The sequence below is a fragment of the Pezoporus flaviventris genome, unplaced genomic scaffold (assembly GCF_033815535.1).
Source record: "Pezoporus flaviventris isolate CSIRO_AGI_PZ_B2104156 unplaced genomic scaffold, CSIRO_AGI_Pfla_v1 ptg000007l, whole genome shotgun sequence".
NCBI lineage: Eukaryota > Metazoa > Chordata > Aves > Psittaciformes > Psittacidae > Pezoporus > Pezoporus flaviventris.
In genome coordinates, this window is record NW_026892555.1 from 92,702,709 (window position 1) to 92,723,720 (window position 21,012).

The 21,012-nt window shown below is 41.9% G+C and overlaps 1 long non-coding RNA gene across 1 annotated transcript in view; it reads left to right on the plus strand.

Moving 5' to 3' along the window:
- Positions 1-2,002: 2,002 nt before the first annotated feature.
- LOC133266432 (uncharacterized) overlaps positions 2,003-21,012 on the plus strand; it is a 32,050-nt gene continuing 13,040 nt past the window's right edge. Inside the window, exon 1 of the long non-coding RNA XR_009742406.1 lies at positions 2,003-2,100. This is a non-coding gene — a long non-coding RNA (uncharacterized LOC133266432). The remainder of the gene's footprint in view (positions 2,101-21,012) is intronic.

The window sequence follows — 21,012 nt, forward strand, 5'->3', positions numbered from 1 at the left end:
CAGCTGCTCCTCATCATTCTTGTGCTCCAGACCCTTCACCAGCTTTGTTGCCCTTCTCTGGACCCACTCCAGCACCTCAATGTCTCTCTCGTAGTGAGGGGCCCAGAACTGAACACAGGATTCAAGGTGCAGCTTCACCAGTGCCAAGCACAGGGGGACGATCTCTTCCCCGCTCCCGCTGATACCAGCCACACTGTTGCTGATACAGGTCAGGATGCCACTGGCGTTCTTGGCTGCCCGGGCACAAGCTGGCTCATGTTCAGCTCTGTCAATCAGCACCCCCAGGTCCTTTTCCTTTGGGCAGCTTTTCAGCCACTCTTCCCTAAGCCTGGAGCTTTGCATGGGGTTGTTGTGACCCAAGTGCAGGGCCCAGCACTGAGCCTTGCTGAACCGCATATAATTGGCCTCTGCCCATTGATCCTGCCCATATCCCTCTGAAGAACCTTGCAACCCACAAGCAGATCAAATTCTGCCCAACTTGGTGTCATCTGCAAATTTACTGAGAGTGCACTTGATTATTGATAAAGATATTAAACAGATACTGATACAGATATTAAACAGAACTCGTCCCAGTACTGAACTCTAGGGAGCACCACTTGTGGCTGGCTGGCAACTGGATTTAATTCCATTCACAGCCTCTGTCTGGGCTTGGCAATCCAGGCAGCTTTTTACCCAGCAAAGAGTAGACCCGTCCAAGACATGAGCAGGAGAAAGCTGTGGGAAATGGTGTCAAAGGCTTTACTAAAGTCTAGGTAGACAATACCTGCAGCCTTTCCCTCATTCACTAAGTGGATCACCTTATCATAGAAGGAGACCAGGTTAGTCAGGCAGGACCTGCCTTTCATGAACCCATGCTGAGAGGGCCTGATCACCTGGTTGTCCTGTAGGTGCCATGTGATGGCACACTTGCACATGTCTAAGTGGTTCTTTTATATGGGGGGTGGGGGATGACTTGGCCACCATTAGTCCAGGCCCTGACCAGGTCCTGTTAGCTGCTATTGTGTAAACTGCAGGCTCCTGGTAACTCTCTCATCCTCCCTTGGTTCAGGGATCCCCCTCTGTGCACTATGCTAGAACGCTCTCCTGCAGTTCATGCCAGCACCAGAGTCGTTCTCATGCTTGTGTGCCCATGTGCTGCAGCCTGCAAAGCAGTCATGGTTTTCATACTGACTATGAAGGAGATGGGACTGAGCCTTGGAAGATGACACCAGGACTGCAGTGACTGATGAGCTTCCAGTCCAAGAGGCACCCAGAGCACACATATAGCAGCAAGTGTGTTTTACTACTGTAGCTGCTACAACTGGCTTGGGCAAACTATTGTAATGAGGACAGCAGTGCTGCTGGGGCACAGCTGCTGGCAATGTCAAGTGCCAAACAGCCCAGGTCTATGATTTCATGTCTGTTTTAGGTTCATCTGCCATTTGCTTCAGAAGATTGGGCCCTTCAGAAAGAACCTGTGTGACTTTAAGGAGATGCAGCAAATATTCAGGAAAGGAGGCGAAGAACTCAGTTTTCTATCTTTTTTTTTACCCATAGTCAAGCTATTTTCACAGGGTTTGATAAGTCCCATGTTCAAACCAGACAGTTAAAGCTTGTGTAAAGCAGCTGATGTTCTCCATAGCCTTATTTCTTGAACAGCTGTTTACCTGCAGACTCCTGGTCCTGCTGCATTGCCATCCTTCCTCAGGTCATACCCAGAGCCTTACATGGCAGGGCTGCAGACACAGAAAAGCCGTGATGGCTGACAAGCAGGGTCACATTTTGAAGAAGGACAAAGAATTATCTTGGAAGGCTATGAAATGGCTCTCAAAAGAAGGGAAAAGCTACAGGTAATGGGATGGGGAGAGGGTGCTTGTTTGCTTGTACCCATGCTTGTCATTATTCCACAGCAGTGCATTACAGGAGAGTGGCTGAGTGGGTGATACTGAGGCTTTATAATGTGTATTATAATTATAATGTGAGGCATCTTGTGTATTTTTGCAACCATGTTTTCAACTTGTCATTGCAGAACCTAGTATGGCCTCATGTGCAAAGTCCCAGTTTATGAGAGAAAGAGGAAAGGCCTTGCACCAGTGAGTGACCAAGCTCAAAGCACTTGAGGTGATTTTGCTTGCATCTACAAACCAGAATTGCATGCAAATCAGTTAATTCCCATTGCCACAGCTGCAATTCAAAGTTTTAATCCTACAGACCACTCAGTTTGGCTGATAGAAAGGAGCTGGCGCACTGGCGTTCATTGTGGCACTTAGTGCTTGTGCAAGCATTTTCTTTAGCATGAAGAGCTGCACAGTGCAGCAGAAACCTTCCTACCTACAGGGAAGAGGATGTGGTGTAGGGGTGAGTCTGAAATCAACACTGCTGAGTACCCAGGGAGGGAGGTGATCACCATGATGAAGTTAGAGCAAAGAACTTGATAAGAGACAGAACTAGTCCATGGCAGGCAGAAGAGTTGGAAGAGGTCGTGCTCCCAGCCTTTTTGCTCCCTGAAAAAGCATGAAGCCTCACACAACCACCTTGATGAGGCTTCCTGTTTTTGTCCGCTTTAATCCAATGCTGCAAAGAAGGAGAGGCAGTCTTGGCTCACCCTGGTTCGCATCTCTGCTGTAGTAAGACCTGTGTGTATGAGAGCTAAAAACTGTAGGGAGTTAACAAGGGTGCATATACAAAAAGGTACCTATTTTTCCTGGGTTCTCTGGGGTGCACTGGCATGTAGTACTTGTCTTTTGCCTTTTATTTCTGGTAGTCAAAAATGTCCCTATTGGTTGCCATGCAAGCAGCTTATACTTCATACAGCTTGGTCTTGGTATCCTGAACCTTTCTGTGGACAGAGGCTCCTGACCCCAGTGCAGAGGCTGTGTTTTTATCGTCAAAACCACTTCAGTGTGCAAAGGACGTGAGGGAAAGCTCAATTTTCTGTTTCCTTTAAAGCACAGGGATCACTCAGGCTAAAAGGATTGTGGTGTTTCCAGAAGCACACAGACATTTTCAGGATGGCTACTATGCCTTCTGGGAGGTTTGAGCCCTGTGGATGATGCCCTGCTGCGCTGCTTCAATGGGAGGCACTTGCCAGTAGTCAGTTTGCTCCTAGTGAGATCAAGGCAGAGCTGCCACTGATTTTTGAGGCTGTGTGGCTGCAGGTGTGCAAATCATTCCTAGGGATCATGCCTCTTTTTTTTTTTGTTGCAAGTGTGAAAATAGAGCTATCCTCTCAGAAAGCAAATTTAAGCCCCCCTTATTCTTCAAGCCAGGCAAACTCTTTCCTTATCATATACTTTATTTAATCACAAAAGTATGCTATTTCCAGAACAGAGTAGCTGGGGTCAGGGGAGTGGGGCTGTCTGAATTTTGCCTGTGTAACAATGCAGTTTTGTTAAAACTATGAATCAAGCAGTTGGAATGAGAGAAGAAAAGTTTCCATTCAAAGTTCAGTGACACAAAAAGAGCAACTCTCTGTCAGCTCAGGACCTGATCATTACTTTGTCCCAGAAGTGAGGAAAGGCAGACTGAGAGCAGACCCAGTTTGGGACCTGGCCTCACCTACAGAGCAGTGCCACACTGACTGGTGGGAGGAAAGAGCAGACTGAAATGCTTCCCATACTGAGGATAGCCAGAACATGGAAGGGCAGGGCAGCTCAAGTCAGAAAGGCTCAGAGATGCCATGCTCTGAAGGGGCTTCACAGAGGAGTCTCAAAGCAAAACCTGCAAATGGTTTTGGGGAACCTACTGCCTGTCCAGGGCATCAGGAGCTCATGTCTAAGCTCAAAAGCTCTTTCCCTTTGATCACTCCTATCTCCTGGGAGATAGATGCAAGAAAGAGAAGAAAAAACAGCACCACCTCGTTTTTGCCCATCGCCTTTGTTTCAGATGGTAAGTTTTGCTGCCTTCCTTGTTGAAGTGCCCAGGCTGCCCTCCTGGGTCATGGCAGCCACCAGCTGAAGGGGAGCATGATGGGCTGACTGGATCAGGGAGTGTGCTTGCAGGAGAGAGCAAAAGTTTGCATTTGTGAGAGCAAAGTGAAGAAGCATGAGATTGGAGAACACTGGGTGCTGCCATATAAGCACCATAGCCCTAAGTCTGATGGATAATAGAGTCATTAATTCTCCTGATTAACTTGGCCTTGGGGTTCATGGAAATGACATCCACCTCCTTTCTTTTTTTCTTTCTTCTTTCTTTCTTTTTTTTTTTTAAGCTCAAACTGTGGAACGAGAGAGCATAAAAAAACCAAGCTAATTAGAGAGAAATCAGGAGAAAAGAAGTAGGGAGAAAAGAGAGACAGTCTGAGCATTAATGAGACTGATTTGGGAAGAGGATGTGACAAGCTCTTCAAAAGCATTATTGTCAAATGTGTCACTGTTTCATAGATGGCTAGCGCTACCTTTGAGCTTCACGCTGATAGTTAATGATTTGAAACTATAAAAAGATTGAAAAGGTAAAAGGGAAAATGGCAGACTCGACTGGATTTTAATGAGAGCCCCCTCTCCCCCCTTTTTCCATGTGAGGCAGCCTTGGAAAGTACAGAAAAAGTTCACTTTCCCTCTGCCCGCATACTCTCTCAAGGCAAAAATTGTTTACAAAGGAGAAGGGAGAGTGCAGAGGTCCATCTGTCTTGCTCCGACCACCACCCATCTCCCCTTCACCAAACCATCAGCTCCCCCATCTGCTGTCAAGTGCTGGTGGGGTTGTGGCTGTACAGGCAGAGGGTTGACAAAAATAAGCTGAGATTGATGGAAGAGACAGCTATAGCTCTTGTTTGTTTTTTTGTGACGTGCTGAGCAGAAGCAGTCTTCACACTGGGAAATGTAACAAAGAAATCTAAAGTGATTACACAGGTTCATTTGTCAGTATCACTGCTCCAGCTATTGCTGTGTACAACAATGAGATGACAAGGCATTTATTGCTGATGGTTGGTTATTAGCTGCATTATAGGAAACATTAGCACGGTCTAGGATACATAGACCAGGGAGACAATAGCTTTCTGGGCTCCAAACTCAGCAGGGTAGCCTTGTCATTAAATTTGGTAGTACCAATTTAATTTTTTTTTAAATAAATTGAAAGGGAACTTTGAAAACTAAATCTGTAACCCTGCATTTACCTTAAGACTGATCAGTGTGTTTTCTTTGGATGCTACAGCTTTTATCAGAAAAGCTACACAGCCCAGCAGGGCACCAGGTCCACAAAGATGCATCAGAAAAGCCTGATACATGGGCTCCTGCCAGATCCTATTGTTGCCTTCTAGCACTGACTTCCACAGTATGCCTGCTGCCACTGGGATGGACCATGTTCTTCTCAACTAAGTTGTGTGTGAATATGCAAGAAGAAAAGGCAAGAGGCATATGCAATGTTTTGTCATGATCTTTGTCCTGCTTTTCTTATTTTTCTCAGACCTACTCATTTTTTGCTTGTCTTTCCTGAGTCCTTTAGGGTCAGATCTTGGTAGCTCTCTCATCATTGCGAATGGCCCTGTAGAAGTCCCTGGAAGTATTTGACAGCAAGGGCTAAGTGGGGAAAGTAAAGGTTTGGCATCCCTGGGACGTGACTGGATGGCTGCCATGTTTATTAAGCTGTGAAAGAACATGCCTCTCCTAGGGCAAAAGCTGTATTTGCACAGCGGTGCAAAGCCAACCCTCAGTTCTCGGGTGAAACGACTACTTTTTTGCAGCCTTTCAGTTCTGAGTTTTGCAGTAAAAACAGAAAATCTGGTGGTGGCTCCTTCTTTTCAAAGAAGGTTTTTATTATATAATGCGTTTTCGCATTAACTCCGTCAGTGAGCAATATATTCCTGCTTCATTTTTTCTGACACTCAGCTTCAGTTTATTTTGTGCTACCATCAGATTTTCAGAATGCCCCATATTTTGGCACTGACAGCACTTAAATAAACTGTAACAGTTGTCCTGGGAAAGTTGGAGGTTTTGACAGCTGCATGAGGGATCATGGGACTTCAGCCCATAAAATACCAGTGTAACGGGAATTACAGTGTTTTAAGAACCACTATCACTTGATAACATTGTAAATAGCAACAGGAGCTGGTTTTGAACAGATTCAGGACCCAACCAACTCTCTTTGAATCCAAAAATTAAATTTAGCTGGAATCTTTTCACCATCAAATAGGATCTTTTTTTTTTTTTTCCTTTTCATGTTATGAAATTTGTCATATTCTTTGCCCTATATGCTGTCTGCCTAGTGGTGAATTTAAACTGAACTGTTTGTTTTGGATTCATCAACAATAGTGTTAACTTGATCCAGATTCAGAAAACTCAGACCCTTAAGACCCAGGTTGTAAATTACGTAGCATTTCTGAGGTTAAAACCAAATAACACTAGTTTTCTTTTTAAACTGCACTTACAAAATGTGTGTGAGAAAATTAGTAGTGTCAGCTCTTTTACATTAAGTGAGCAAGGTGATTTTGCCCTCCACTAGACACACTCTAAGCCACATCATCTGCCTCTGCTCAGTGATTAATTTTGCCCTGAACTACCAAACCAATACTGTTTCCACCAGTTTCTACATCCCTGTGCCCTTCCGTCATTATTTCTGTTCTTCTATTAATTTTTTATTAACTTTCAACTTCTTGCTGAAATCTTGTGATTTCGGTGAAAGCAGAAAACTAAGGGAGCTGATAGCACTGTGAATCACTCCAGTTTTAATTGAAGAATGTGTGCCTCCTGAGGTAGGGTCCCTTGAAACAAATATCCCCCATAAGATTTTTTGTAAAAAAATAGAGCAAAGGATTTAATTCAATAATAAACCATCATAAAGATAATATTAATAAACTTTAAAAATAGTAATAAAAAAATCATACCACTCCACCCCTGAGAGGTTTTGAGAGGGTGGCTGACAGGTCTAAATCTATGATGGCAGTTCAGAACCAAATAAGGATGAGGTATCTCTTGAGGCCATAGGGCTTGAAACTTGTCATAGAAGAAGCATCTCAACTCTCAGAAAAGAAAGCAATCTCTATTTGAGAACATATGAGCATTTCTGACAAGTAGGGTCCGATGAATCAGCATTTCAGCTAGTGAGTTAATGCAGCATTTGGCAGTTAAGATAAAAAAAAAAAGGGAAAAATAAAAAAGCCCTTTGGCATGAACTCTGCTTCTGAGATACATGCGGTGTATCTTTGAGAAGTAAGAAGGTTTTTGAAGTTATAATGGAGGCTGTTTTAATTTGGGGCAGGCTCATTAAGGAACACGGTTAAAAAACATAGATTTTGTTCCCTCCGGCTGTCTGCTGTGCTTCACACTAAACTTGGCAAATCCAAAATGTAATCCAAGAGAAGGTATCTGTATTGTAAGATAAAATGTGACAAAGACTGCCTGCTCTACGGCTGGCTCAGATCAGATAAGGGCTGCATCTAGCATACCCACCCCACAGTGTAAAGTTAAAGGTATTAAAGGATATACTAAGATGGTGTGTCAAAATCTAACTTAAATCCTCTTTCAATCAAAAACACCAAACCTCTCAAATCATTAGCTGTTAAATATCAGTTTGTGTCAATGGAGTGTTGTTGCCTAAAATGAAACGATGGAAAATAACATAAAGAAGCAGTTAGTTAGCGACCTTGTGTGTTGTCCCACCTTTTATCACAGGTGTTTCACTCAGCTAAAAGCACATCTTGGTCTTTGTGAAAACTGAGCCCTGCTTCTGCTAGCTCTTCTCATGGTTTTCATAAGGAATGTTAAGTCTGGCTGTCAATATACAAGCAGGAAGGGCAATATATGCATTTCAACCGAGGCTAAAATGTTAGACTAATACTTTGAGTTCAGATCTACCAGAATCTGTACCCAAGAAAGCAGCAAGTAACTGATGACACACTGATAGAAAATGGAATAAGAAAAGAATATTGTTCTTCCCCCTATATGGTGCTGTATTTGCAGGGTAAAGTATTGACCAGCTATTCATTACAAACAAGACACAGGCATTTCAGACAATGGTTCTTATTGTTACTATTAATCATTATTTGTGTTGTGACTGAGCCTCTGAAGGCTAGTGAATGACCTAGTAAAACCAGGTCATTGATGAACCAGGCACAAGAAGAATTCATAGCTTAAATGGAAACAAGAACCACAAGAAAGACCTGTATCATAAAAGCTCACAGAACATCCAGCCTGAACATTTAGCTGAGTCCTGGTGGCAGCCTCTGCCTGAGCAGCGAAGGTGCTCCCCTGAGCTAAGCTGTGGTGAGGCTGCAGGACACAGGTTAACTTCTCTTCCCAGCACTGGGCTGAAAAACTTGGTTCAGTGGCTTGGAGGTGGCACAGCAGTCCTTAGTGTGGTGCTGTGTATTCGTGCATCCATGGCATATCCAGAGGTAGGCTCTGGGACACCTGCAGGACAAGGTCTGCCTCCTTCCCCTGGGCTGTGTTTACTTTTATGTATACATGTGCAAAAAAACAGGGATGGAGAAAATCAAAGTAACAAAGAAACATTCAAAGCTGACCCTGAATGCTTGTGGCTGGTAGATGAAGACAAAACTCATTGCAGCAGTATTGCTCAGGATGACCCTTGGAATTTTGCTTTTAAAGGTTAGATGGTAAAAAACACTGCTTTGCTGTTTGTAGGAAGGAGGGTTTAGCTGTAAGGTCACTTTGTTTTCACACTTGCAAATGTTACCTCCACCCTTCACAGGGAATGTAAATCAAGTAAAAAACCACCCAGCAGGGTTATCAGGGTAACACTAAATCAACACCAGCTGCAACTGCTAGGGGTGAAAGTGAAATTTGCAGTGAGGCACATGTCTATTGCTACTGAGCAATTAACAGTCTTTTCAATTAAAACCTGCAAGGACCAAGATTTATTTATTTATTTATTTATTTTAAATAGTGGTGTAAAGAAAAGCAAACTTGGAGGCCAAACTCATCCAGGTTTCCATTCTGTGTTCATGGTGTCTCTAAATCAAGATTATATTACAAGCTGGAAGAAGACAGAGAGGAGGGCAAACTTTCCTTTCAGCAGTTTCTAGAAACTGCTGAGTAAAATCTGCATCCATCATCTTGTTATTGAAAAGTATGAGTAAAAGGTGAGAGAAAATTGTGTCTGATATGGGATGTTTAGTTGACAGACAGCTCATTGTAACAGATGTGGCGCCTTTTAAATAGCACCGTAAATGAGATCTCAGAAAGACAAGGACAAAGTCTAGGAGAGAGCACTTAGTCTAATTAGACAGAGAAATCCATTTCCCTTTTAACTGAATGCTCCTCTAAATGTGCAGAGTTTTCCAAGTTTTGAAGCGCGAGCAAAGAATGGAGACTACAGCTATCAGTTCATAATCTGCAAGGCATGGAATAATAATGGTCCTCATTTTTCAAGCACTGATCTTCAGTAGTTTGTTAAACCTGCACATCAGCTCCTCACTGAAGTACATGCAGATTAATGGCATGGCTAGAAAGCTTTTCATCTGGTGTGTGTTGGGGGGGGGAGAAAGCTTTTCATCAGGTAAAGAAAGGCAAAGAATGGCCTCAAAATTTGTTCTATTTAAATAATTCACAAAGTAAAGGACTAGTAGCACAGAATTTTACTTATCCCAAACTTACAAGGGAAAGAAGAATCAAGGTAAAAGACACAGAAATGGTACTATGGTTTCTATAGCAGTCAGTATTCTAGGCTTTATGTTGTCCACAAGATATTAAAGGCAGGATCCCTCTCACCTAGCTTCATCTCTTTCACTGCCAGTCATTCATGTATTATTACCCTCGTAGATGCACATAAATTGAAGTTTTCCAGGATCCTCCTACAGTTAGAATTGAGAGAACAAGGCATCTCCAAAGTTTGTTTTATCTTGTCCAAGGTATGTGTCTGAGACTGACACCTCCAGAGGGTGAATCTATCAACCTATTGCCTCCCCACTGACTACAGAGGACGACTGATTCAGGTTAGCAGATGTGTTTCTAGGCAGATTGAGTTAGGTAGCTATTATATGAGAAGTGATTTTGCACTTATCACCAGAAATCTTAGAAAAATTTTCACCAGAGATCTGTGCACTTGCATGTTTTTGATCTCTTTCTCCATTCTACCCAAGACCAAAGGGGAGGAATCAAGTAAGGGAAACTTAAGGAAATGGATAAATGGCTGATTTTTGTTGCTCCTTTTTGAGCTGAGCAGGCAGCCAAAATTTAGTTCCTTGGACTTCATGTGGAGTAACCAGTGACTGAGTCGGGCATCTTTGGTGCAAATTTTGTGTATGATTTTGTAAATAAGTAGTTCTGTTTTCTTGGAAGCCAGGGGGAATCAAATGGCTGGAAAATGTTTCTCAGCTCCCACTTCTATACCTGCTTTGCCAGCATCTTCCTGACCTTTTTGAGAGCCCTTATTTGCAGTCATGTTACAGTGCTTATGCAGACCATGTGTTTGCCAGTGGTTTCTTATATTTTTTTCTGCAGCCTAGCAATAAGTAGCATGTGTTAGCAGGGCAGTAGCAGTGGAGACAGAATTGTGGTTTTCAGAGAGCCATAGGAATCAAAGCATGGACCTGCAGTCTGTGGGTCATCTTTAGTTTTGTTGCTGTCATGTATTACAACCTGGGCTGCAGTGCATTTTCACTGCTGTTGCCCATGCTAGGTGTATTAATCAGGATGGATATAATAATGTTAGTGAAAGACTAACTAAAAGGTTTGGCAAGAGAGTGAAGTGAGGAGAAATAGAAAGTAATTGTTCTCTCCAAGGGGGGAATCCTGAACTGTTTCTCATTTCTCTTTTCAGAGCCAGCTCCTCTATGGAAGAGTAGGAGTGGGAACAGCGAACGATGAGCCCTGCTCCTTCCTACAGCTCCAAATATAGGGAAAGCATGTAGGATAGGAACATTATTTTAGGAGGGATTTGGTACTTCTGGGCTTCACTCCTTGGATATAAAGGAGTATTCAATCCATTTGAAGGGGAAAGCAAGCCCTTTTGCCAGTATGGCAACAAGTGGCTTTCTGGACAGTCTGAAAAATAGTGCAGTGCCTTAGTAACATACGAGCCAAAAAAAATGGTTTTTTTTTGAGTGTAAGATCTGCCAGACTCTTACCAGTGGTGCTTAACAGGCAAATTGCTTAACAAGTACAGGAGGGGTTCTGCAACTGGGATCTGTGCAGGTGCAGGCTCCTGGTTATAGGCCAGGCAGATTATGCAATGCCACTAGCTAAAATTATTTTTAAAGGAAAACATGCTGAACTATATTTGAATTGTTTCTCTCTGTGGGTACCCATATACTTACATATACATGCCTATAAGAGTGTGTGGGCATGTATGAACACAGATATGCATGTGTTTGAACTGTACATTGGCAGTGTTTGGAGCAGCATAAAAATATTGCCAAGGTTACTAGTGATGAATTAACCCCAGTGGACTGAGTTTAGTTTGTTGACTGTGAAACAAAACAAAGCCATCCTCAGCACCGAAGATTAACAGCGCATGGAATGGTGAAACAATGGATGTTAGAAACTCAACAAAGTTGTTTTGTTTTCAAATAACAGTGGATAAAGTGAGCACAAAAGGGTATTGCAAGCGTAAGCTGGGCATGGGTCAAGATAAAAATCTCAGCTGGATTTCTCCCAGCATCTGGACAGGTTGTTGTGCACACAGGGCAGTATTTTCCATGCTTAGCAGGTTGAGGACTTAATTTGCTTACACAGCCACAGAATAGGAAATGTACAGAGTTATTTATCTGTGATTTTTATCAGAGACTGTCTTAATTGAGATACTACGAGAACTAGCTGCGGAATAGATTTTGGTTGCAGATGTCCTGTTCTCTGCTGTTATGTAAAAAGCCACCTTACCTTCTCTGCCAGCTGTAGTATCTGGCTATAATTAGAAGAAATAATGCCTGTCAAATAATTGGTTATACACATTTTCATTAATTTCCTGAGACAATTCCACTCCTGTACCAATTCTCAATCTCCCTGTGATTTCTTCATTTTCTCATCTGGGGAGAACTTTCGATTAATTAGACTCCAAAATCTTGCAAACAGCTCCGTAAATATATGCAGTAAGGTTTATTTCCTTGCACATGTGAGACGCTGGTATAAGAAATTCATGATGTTCTCAAAATGTGTCCTGTAAGTTATATATTATATAGCACCACGGCTACTGAAAGTGGAAAAAAAATATGGTAGAGCATCTTCCTTGCAACCTGATAAAATAATGCAGTTTGATCACATAGTGCCTTCATGAACTGTTCTTGAAAGTTTAGTTATGGTATGAAAAAGAACTGTACTAGTTGGTGAGCACCGTAAACCTGTTTTGCTGATCTGGTCATGCTTCAAGCAAGTTAAGATTGTGAAAGATGTTCTTACTGAGATGAAATGTTTTGAAATGTGAGGCCTGTTCATCTCATAATGAATTTGTCAAATGAATTTCATTTTCTTTTTAAGAAGGTAACTTGAAGAATTTTCGGAATTGTGACTTTGGTATTTCTGTTGGACAGTGATGATGATCCTTTCCAAAATGTGAAATCGAAACAAGCAAAAGAAAAAATCCACACTTTAAAAAATAATTTGTTCCCAGGCATGGAAATGACTGAAAGACAGGAAAAAGGTGTGGAGAAAACCAAGGAAATCAGTTCCAAGTCTTTCCTGGGGCTACTGCTTCGATAGCATCTGTGTGTGTTGCGTTGGCAGGCGTGGTGCCCGAGGGGCTGCAGTCATCTCCAGCAGATCCACAGGTGTGTGACTGCAAAATTCGCTCCAGATTCATGCCAGGCTCCCCTGTGCTCTCCCTGGCTGTGCTGCGGGCACTGCTCAGGCAGGGGAGCGAGTAGCTGGCAGTGCCAGCCCTGTCACTCCCATGCCTGTTGCTAGCAACAGGCATGGGCATGCTGTGCCAGTGGCAGCTTAAAGAGCCTCCAGACCCAGGGCAAAGTTTAGAATGAAGAGGTCATTTTCTGTGGCTTTGTATAGAAAAAAAAAAATAAATTAATCATCCAGTATTTCTCTGGAATAAAGATAATTGGAGAAAGAGCAGGTTTAGGTTTTTTTTCTCTTTGTCTTTCAGCAATTCGTTTTGCATACTTCATATGCAATTCCTTTTGGTAGTAACTGCCACTTATATCGAGTGTGCTGTCGTATTGAGCACTAGTGCAGTATTTTCCTGGAGCATATATACTGCTTATTATCTTTACTTATAAAAATCTTGAATGAGATCCACCAGCATTTTGGGAAGGATACGGGAGATTATGACACAGGTCAAGCATAACAGAGGTTAAATCAAAACTTAAGGTGAATTCTCAGGCCTTTGAAACCCTTTGGAGAATTTTACTGGTTTGGAAGGGGCCAAGACTGTCCTACAATATGAAAATGGGCCAGACTTGACTTTGATCTCACCATTTGATACTGAGCCTGGACTCTTCTCAGTCCAGTCTCCACTTATTTTCTATGTGTGTCCATCTTCCTCTATGGAGAAGGCAGAGCTTTCCCTCCAGAGCTGACCTGCAGATGAAAGCACTGTGACCAAACCGTGCTGGGCTGCGGGATTTCCCTGCCCACCTGCATATTGGACAGGAGAGGGAGCCTGCAGGGGAACCCTGAGATTGACCCAGAGGGTAGTAAAGTGTGAGGCTAAGCTGTTCTTGGGGTGACCAGTGGGGTACACATCTGTACACAGGAGAAAACTGCATCAGGTTGCTCTTTTTTGTTCAGGCTCCCATGCAGGGAGCAGGCTGCCTCCCATCTGAGAGGTCTGGAAGGTTTCGCTCTTAACAGCACTCTTGCTATCCCGATCTTACTTTGGAGAACATAGGTCTGTGATGTTGCATTTCTCATCAACGAACTAAGTTCTTTCTTAGTCACTTTTCAATTGTTGGAGACAGAGCACCAAGCCAAGAGCAAAATACATCCCACCTTTCTTGTCCAGATCATTTTCCATCCCTAGCTAATGTGTTCTGCATCATTCTGTGGTGTATGTACCTCTACACTTCATATGTCTTTCCTCTCTCTGCTTTTCCTCTATGCTGCTGCACGTTGATCTGTGTGTTGCATTACTTGCAATGTGTGATGAGCCACTTCTCATTTGGGCCCAAATCCTACTGGCTGCATATTCAGCTTTTCACCTTCTTGCCTATCACCCACCCCAGATTTGCTGTCCCATCCATTTGGCAGGTTTAACCAAGGATGGTGCTGCCCATCATGTAAAGGCCCTGCTGCTTTAATGGCAGCATGAAACATTACCAGGAGCCCTGAGAGAGGCCAGTCCATGAGTGTGCAGAAAGTTGAACTGCCACTGGCTCATGCTGTTGTTGCGATAGATAGTACCACAAAGTGGATGTGGTTATTAGGCTGTGATTTGGTTTGTACTAAGCAGTATCGATTGATGTTGCTTCAGTGCTACATATTGTATCAACTGACCTTCTAGATTGTATTGCTGCTCTGCTTCCTCTACTTCTAATTCTGTTTTATCTCCAGTTTTTGTATCTCCTAATCTTCCTGTGTTCCATTTCTCATACTATTTCTTTAGTATGCTCCCCTTCCTTTGCTTTCCTTCCCTTTGTTTGCCTTTAAAATTTTTTTTTTTTTAAGAACTCCACCTGCTCTTCTTCGATACATCAATTTCGTGAAGAGATTCAGCTTCTAAAATATTTTTGCCCTCAGCAGAAGAAAGAAGTCTAAATGCAGGTGTTTTGCAGTAAAGCTCAGGGGTGCAGAAACTGGTTTTATAGCAGATCTTGTCAAATAGGATTTACAGAACCTGATAACATAATGCAGTTCGATAACATAATGCCTTCACGAACTGTTCTTCTGGCCATCTGTAGAGCCTCACAGTTACACCAGCTGAAGATCTGGTAGCCTATTTCCAAGATGTTGTTTGTAAATATGCAGTGAAAACACAAAAGAATTATTGTAGTTAAGTGCATTTAGCCTGGTGCAATTCACTGTAGGTATTAATTCTGGACTTTTACTGAAAACAAGGGAGATAACGTTGTCTGCTGAGTTGTTTTAGCACTGGCTGGTAGTAAAACAAGATAGGGAGCTAAAATAGCAGCCTAGATCTATGCAGCTGCCTGTATGGCAAAATGAGGGTTGAAACTCAAGAGTTTCTGACTCACAGCGCTCTGCTCAGCCCAGGAGCATGCTGCCTGTGTATTGCAGAACCCTAACATACAGATCTGCTATATCAAATAAAGTGACTCAGTTTGCAAGAAATTCAGCACAGGAAAAAAAGCAAGGTTGTGCCAGTAAAAGAAGTGAAAGATAAATAATACACTGTTGATTCACAGAGTGTGCAAAACTCACTTTCAGCAAGGAGATGCTGAGCATCAGAAAGAAGGCCACAGGATTTCAAACCTTTTGTTTTTAGTTGGAAGGGATATAAAATGTCTAGTAGTAAAAGTTGATTCACATAGATATGAATTAGGTATCTCAGATGCATATGCCTGGCTGAAGTTCAGAGTTACTAATTAGAAAATGTTTTCTAGAATCTTATTGTAGCCTTTGTGTAGGAGTGAATTTGAAACTCATAGGTCAGAAGATATCAGCCTTTTGCTTAATATCAGTAGAGGGAACAGGAATTTCAAAATATACGTCATGGAATTGTAATAAAGTGCCAGCTTTTTAGAAATCTCCTTTTGCGAACACTCTTCTCTATGGGGTTTCATCCAATGCTCATCCAATATGAAAAAGATTGCAAGTACAACAGGAGAAAGACTTAGAATTGAAAGTGATTTTGACAAATTGAAGACTTTTCCTAAAAAAAAAGGATGAAATTCCACAATGCCTTATGCGCAGTAGTGGGCAAAAAAAACCAAACCAAAGACAAGAACCAAAACAAACAACAGGACTTTGTTAAATATGGGATGAGAAACTGCTGGTTTCTTCCAGAAAGGATCTTGGAACTATGTTGGATCACAAGATGAGCAGGTATGAACAAAATCCATACTGAGATGTGTAAACAACAAATACATATAATAATCCTCCTGCTGGTAAAGCTATTTCATGCCCAGTGTCAGACACTACTCTTCAAGAAAGCCATTCATCATTTGGAGCGTATGGAATAAACCAAGATTAAGATATCCAGAAAATGTGGCCTAAGTGCGTAGTCCAAGAAGAAAATAGGTGAAGATTTGGGTTATTCACTCTGAGGAAGAGTAGACTGGTGGGAGAAATGGGATAGGATAACAGTTTCCAAGTGGAAAGAGGAAGGAATGATCTATTCTCTACCTCTGTGACAGGCCAAGCAAGAAGTAGTGGTCATAAGATGCAGAGAGAAGGATGTAGGTAAGAAAGAAAAAAAACCCATGATGATGGTGACAAATTGGGCAAGAACATCTGATGAGCCATCCTCCTTGATGAGCCCATTATCAGAGTAGGGGAGACAAGCATCCATTAGGAGCAGCATTGAGATACAGCTTGTCCTACCCTGGGACATTTCAAGATATTTTCCAGCTCCTTCTCCTGTGATTCTACAATATATGTCAATGAAACCTGCAGAAATGATGTCATGCTTGCAGAAAGCATGACAGTTAGATGGTAAACTGGTCGTGCAGCACTATGTCTGCATTAATGCTGGTGAGAGTTACGACATGACCAACAGGCACAGCACGCCAACATTAACCCTAGAAGTGCAGAAATGCAATTTGGTGCTGTGTTTTGTGATGATTAATAAAAAAAAATAAAAAAATAATACAATCATAGGGATGCCCTTGAGTCTGCTGGGATTTTCCAGAGCTTTCTTGTGTGTGCACTAGTCTTCCACTGTTCAGAGGAGCATTGTTTCTAGTGTTCCCTTTCCCCTGGCTGTCTTTGAGCAGGTAAATTGTAAGAGTATTTATGTTGCATCTAATACTCTTGTTTTTATTAGCCTGATGGGCCTGTAATCTTTGGGTGCAGACACATGTTCCTTTTAGATCTAGCTATGCTACAGTCAAATGTTGCTCCTGCCCTTTTTCTGCCTGCACCCCCGTTAAGTGGCCTCAGGATAGCCAACATGAAGGTCTCATCTTTAAGACTACCTGGGTGCAAATCAGGCAGGTTACCTGTCACTGGCCCATCCCCATCCTTTGGTAGGCATTGTAGTATCAACAGGAACAAGCGCTTTAAGTAATGGGGTATGTGCTGGGAAACAAACATTGCTAAGGAATCTCCTGGGGAAACAAGCATCTTAGATGCCTTTTGAAAAGGTAGGAGAATTTGATTATATGGACGCAGGCTGTTCTCTGTCAGCTGGCCTCACTGCCCCAGGATTGTCATGGTCATTCTTATTTTACTAGTATAGATGTAATCTCTCTTGCCAGGAAATTCCTCTAAAGCAATAGTTGCCATTGTAGGGAGATTTGCCTGTGAGAGGTCAACCCAACAATCTGCATGACTTTGGCTAAAAAAAATGGCAGTCTTAAAAAGCTCCCTCTAGTTCCCAGAACAGTAGCTCTTCTCCTGAACAATACAGTGATAAAAGTGCATTACCCAAGCTTCATCAGCTTCCACAAACACTGCAAATTTCTAACCTGTATGGTCATTTCCAGACTATCTGACCCAGATGAAGCCAAAACCTGACAGACAAAAGAAGATAAAACCCCTTTAGTCAAATCTCTGAATGCAGTGCGGAAGTGCGAGGTCAGGTCTTTGTCTCAGCGTGGAACAGTGAGGGTGCAAAGTGCCTTTTCAAACCCATCTCTCCCTCTTGTACCAACACTGGAAGGAAATAACGCATGCATTTTAGAAACTGCCTTGCATTCAGTATGGTAATATTTGAGTGTGTTTGTGAAACCACTTAAAAATCACATTTAAACAAAAGGGAAAAGAAACATTTCTATTTCAGTTGTCTCTGAACAGCCCAGCCTGCCTGATAATGTTACAGTGTGAGGGCAGTGAAAGAAGCATTTTCACAGCCAAATCACTTGCCAGAAAAGCGTTATGTTCCATTTTCTTAAAAGTACCTTAATGCAATAAATCTTACATGTCTGGGGTTTGGTTTGTTGTTTTTTTTTTTGGTTGGTTAGTTGTTGCTGTTGTTTTGTTTGTTATGTTTTTTAGTTTCCCAATGCATTAGAAACAGGCATTGCCATAAACACCTCTGAGATTTTAAAGGAAATAATAATGGTCACCCTAGGATTTTGTTCTAATCATTTTTCTTTCCCCCCCCACACTTGTGTTGTTTTGCAATGCATACCACTGCAAATATTTGACCAATTTTGGAGTCAAACTTGAATACTTTCTCAGTTTAGGTCTTTATGTACTTTAATTATATAAATACTGAAGTCAGGAAAATGGTGGAGCCTTAGTGAAACTTCTAGCAAAGCTAATTTTATTGCATGTGGGGAATGATGTTGAATATATATCCTCCTTGATGTCCCTCTGGGATGCTGTCCCTCCTAGATTTTACAGCTCCGTCTTCTTATTACCTCAGAAGCTACAAGGCTTCCTTCGGGGTCAGAAAGATGCAATATGTTTCAATGCATCCTGTAAGCACCACAAAGTCCAGAGAGCCTCTGAAGGGACAGGGTAGCTGAAGAAGGTCCAACCAAGGAGACTGAGAATGGCTTTTAAGACTGCTCTCAGGCAGACAGAGGAGAAAATTTATAAGATGATATTGACAAGGAATTCATGTGCACTAGGGAGATAAAACAGCTGGTGAGAGGGAAAGAAGAATGAAAGATGCAGTAAAAGCATTTTCCAGAGTAGAAATAAAAAGAGGATGTTGGGGTAAGAGAAGAAATAAATAACCTCTGTGGTTTTATTTTGGGGGCAATAGTTTTGGAGCTGGAGTCTCACGATATTTTAGGTAAGTTGTTTTGAGATTGTTTACTGTTGCAACAGTGCTTCCTCAGAGTGAGGTGCCATTCAACCTGAAAATGATGGATTATAGATAGCCAAACACCATTTCTATCAACTGCCTTGTTTGGTCACCAGCCATCAGTGTAAGTGATGAGTACATGAGAGAAATCCTACACTTCGCTCCCCACCCAGGAGCCACAAATAGCAGAAAACCATCTGTCTTCAGTCTTAAAAATGGAGGGAAAGTTCCCAAGGCCAAGCCATGGAGTGCCTCCAAGACTGACCACACTGCTGACGAGCAAGAGACAAACCAGCCTGTAACGGTACAGCCTTGACAGACACATCGTTCATTCTTTGAACCCATCACAATAGAACCCCACACCAGCAGCTGCTAACCTTGAGTGCTCGCAGGGCAAAGATTGGGTTTTGCTCTTTTTTTTTTTTTAATGATCCTTTCGAGCATTGACAAATTTCATTCAATCTTCTGCAATGTGAACAGAGTGTGAAATCCTACGTTGCTGCGCAGTGGAAAGGGAACAGTGCTATCTTGTAATGTACTTATTTGTCTCCATGAGGGATTGATGCCAAGCTTCTGTGAATAGACTGTTTTTGGCCGCCATCCCTTAAATGAGCAAAAATGCTGAAAATTTATTCCCACAAACCCCAAAACTTCTTTCTGGTATTTCATGACATTAAAACACACACACAAACATGTATACACACGTGCAAAACTTTGCCAGGATTAAAACTGCTTTTTTTGCAACCACAGCATCTTCTTTCCCAAAGCCTCAGAAAATGCTTTAAGGTATCCAAGTTATCAGTTTACTCAGACCTTTGGGATTTTTTATATCTCTGAAACTCTAAAACCATTGCCATTCTGACAGACAAAATCAAACCTGAAAAATACGATTCATATCCCATACAGCTATATTAAGTCTATTTGTGAGATGGAGGAAAAAAGGGGGAGAATAGTAAAGTCGAACATTTAAGAAGTAGGTAATAGTTCACATTCCATAGATAGCGTAGCTTTTTATTAAAAGAAAAGCAAATAAAAATGATTGATTAAATGTTCCTCTCATTTTTATAAATCCGCTGCTCTCCAAAGAAGACCAGGCACTTGCTTGGAGTCTGTGCATATGAGTAAGTGTGTGTGTGCATGTTGTATCTATTTCTATGTACAGGAAATATTTCCAGCAGTGGCAGGTAGTAGAAGTGATGAGTACAAGATGGTAAAAAGCTTTGGTGATGAATGATCAAATTTTCAGAAACATCTCACCTCATTTGATTTGTTCATAAAATCCGTTACAAGAACAAATAGTATTTTCCTACCTCAGGCATTCTGCGGTTCTTGGTCACAGGATGATGGTTCTCTGCAGTATCTGAAGTTGGAGGTTTGTTTGTCATCTTCTGTTGAATAGTATGTCATCTGAAAAAATACCCACATATTTTTTCTGAAAAAAAACCCAAAAAATCCCAAACCATTGTGGCATTGGGAAGTTGACATCATCATCAAACAGTCAGCAGTGTGTATGTGTAAGGAATTGATATGAAGAACTTCCTACTAGAGTGATCTGTTTAATAGCCAGGGTTGAGAGAAGGAGGGCAAAAGGGCCAGATGAATGACTGTGCTGATATAAATGTTTCTCCTGCCATTTTAATTTCTATGACAACAAGAGCTTCTTGAACAGTCTGTGCTGTTGATTTTGATCAGCTTTGGTGAGGCAGAGGTGGAAACCTTCATGTACACCAAGGTAAAATCTCTGCAACTTGTAGAGTCAGAACCAGTGTGTGGTTTTCTGCAAATACTGCTTTGTAGTTTAATCCTAGAAAGTACTGTCTACTGCTACTCCTTTTTAAACAGCCTTCATCCCTTGTGAGGCAATAAAGAAAATGTATTTTTATTCTTTTAGCTGACCTCTGACAAAATGTGCTTTTGAGAGTCCACCCTGTATGGGCTTGTAAGGCAGTTGGTAAGGTTTTCTGTCCTTACATACAGCCCATTACTGAATGCAGCAGCATCTCTTGACTCTTCCAGAACCTGGGCGCATGTTCTCTTAGGGTGAAACTCAAGTGCACACTAACCTCTGCAGGAGGAAACCCAGGCCCAGTGGGAGTGGTGTGCACCATGATCTCCCAGATCACCCAGACTCTGTAATACATATTTCAGCAGGTAATGTAGATACAGCCATAATGGTACATTAATTATGGTACATTAATTATGGTACATTAATGATTAGACTCACAAATAACTAAGCTTATTAATATATGGAAGACTTTACAAAGTTGGAGCCTTTATCAGGAGCTCAGATTCCAGCAGGGAAGTTTGTGTTGTTTT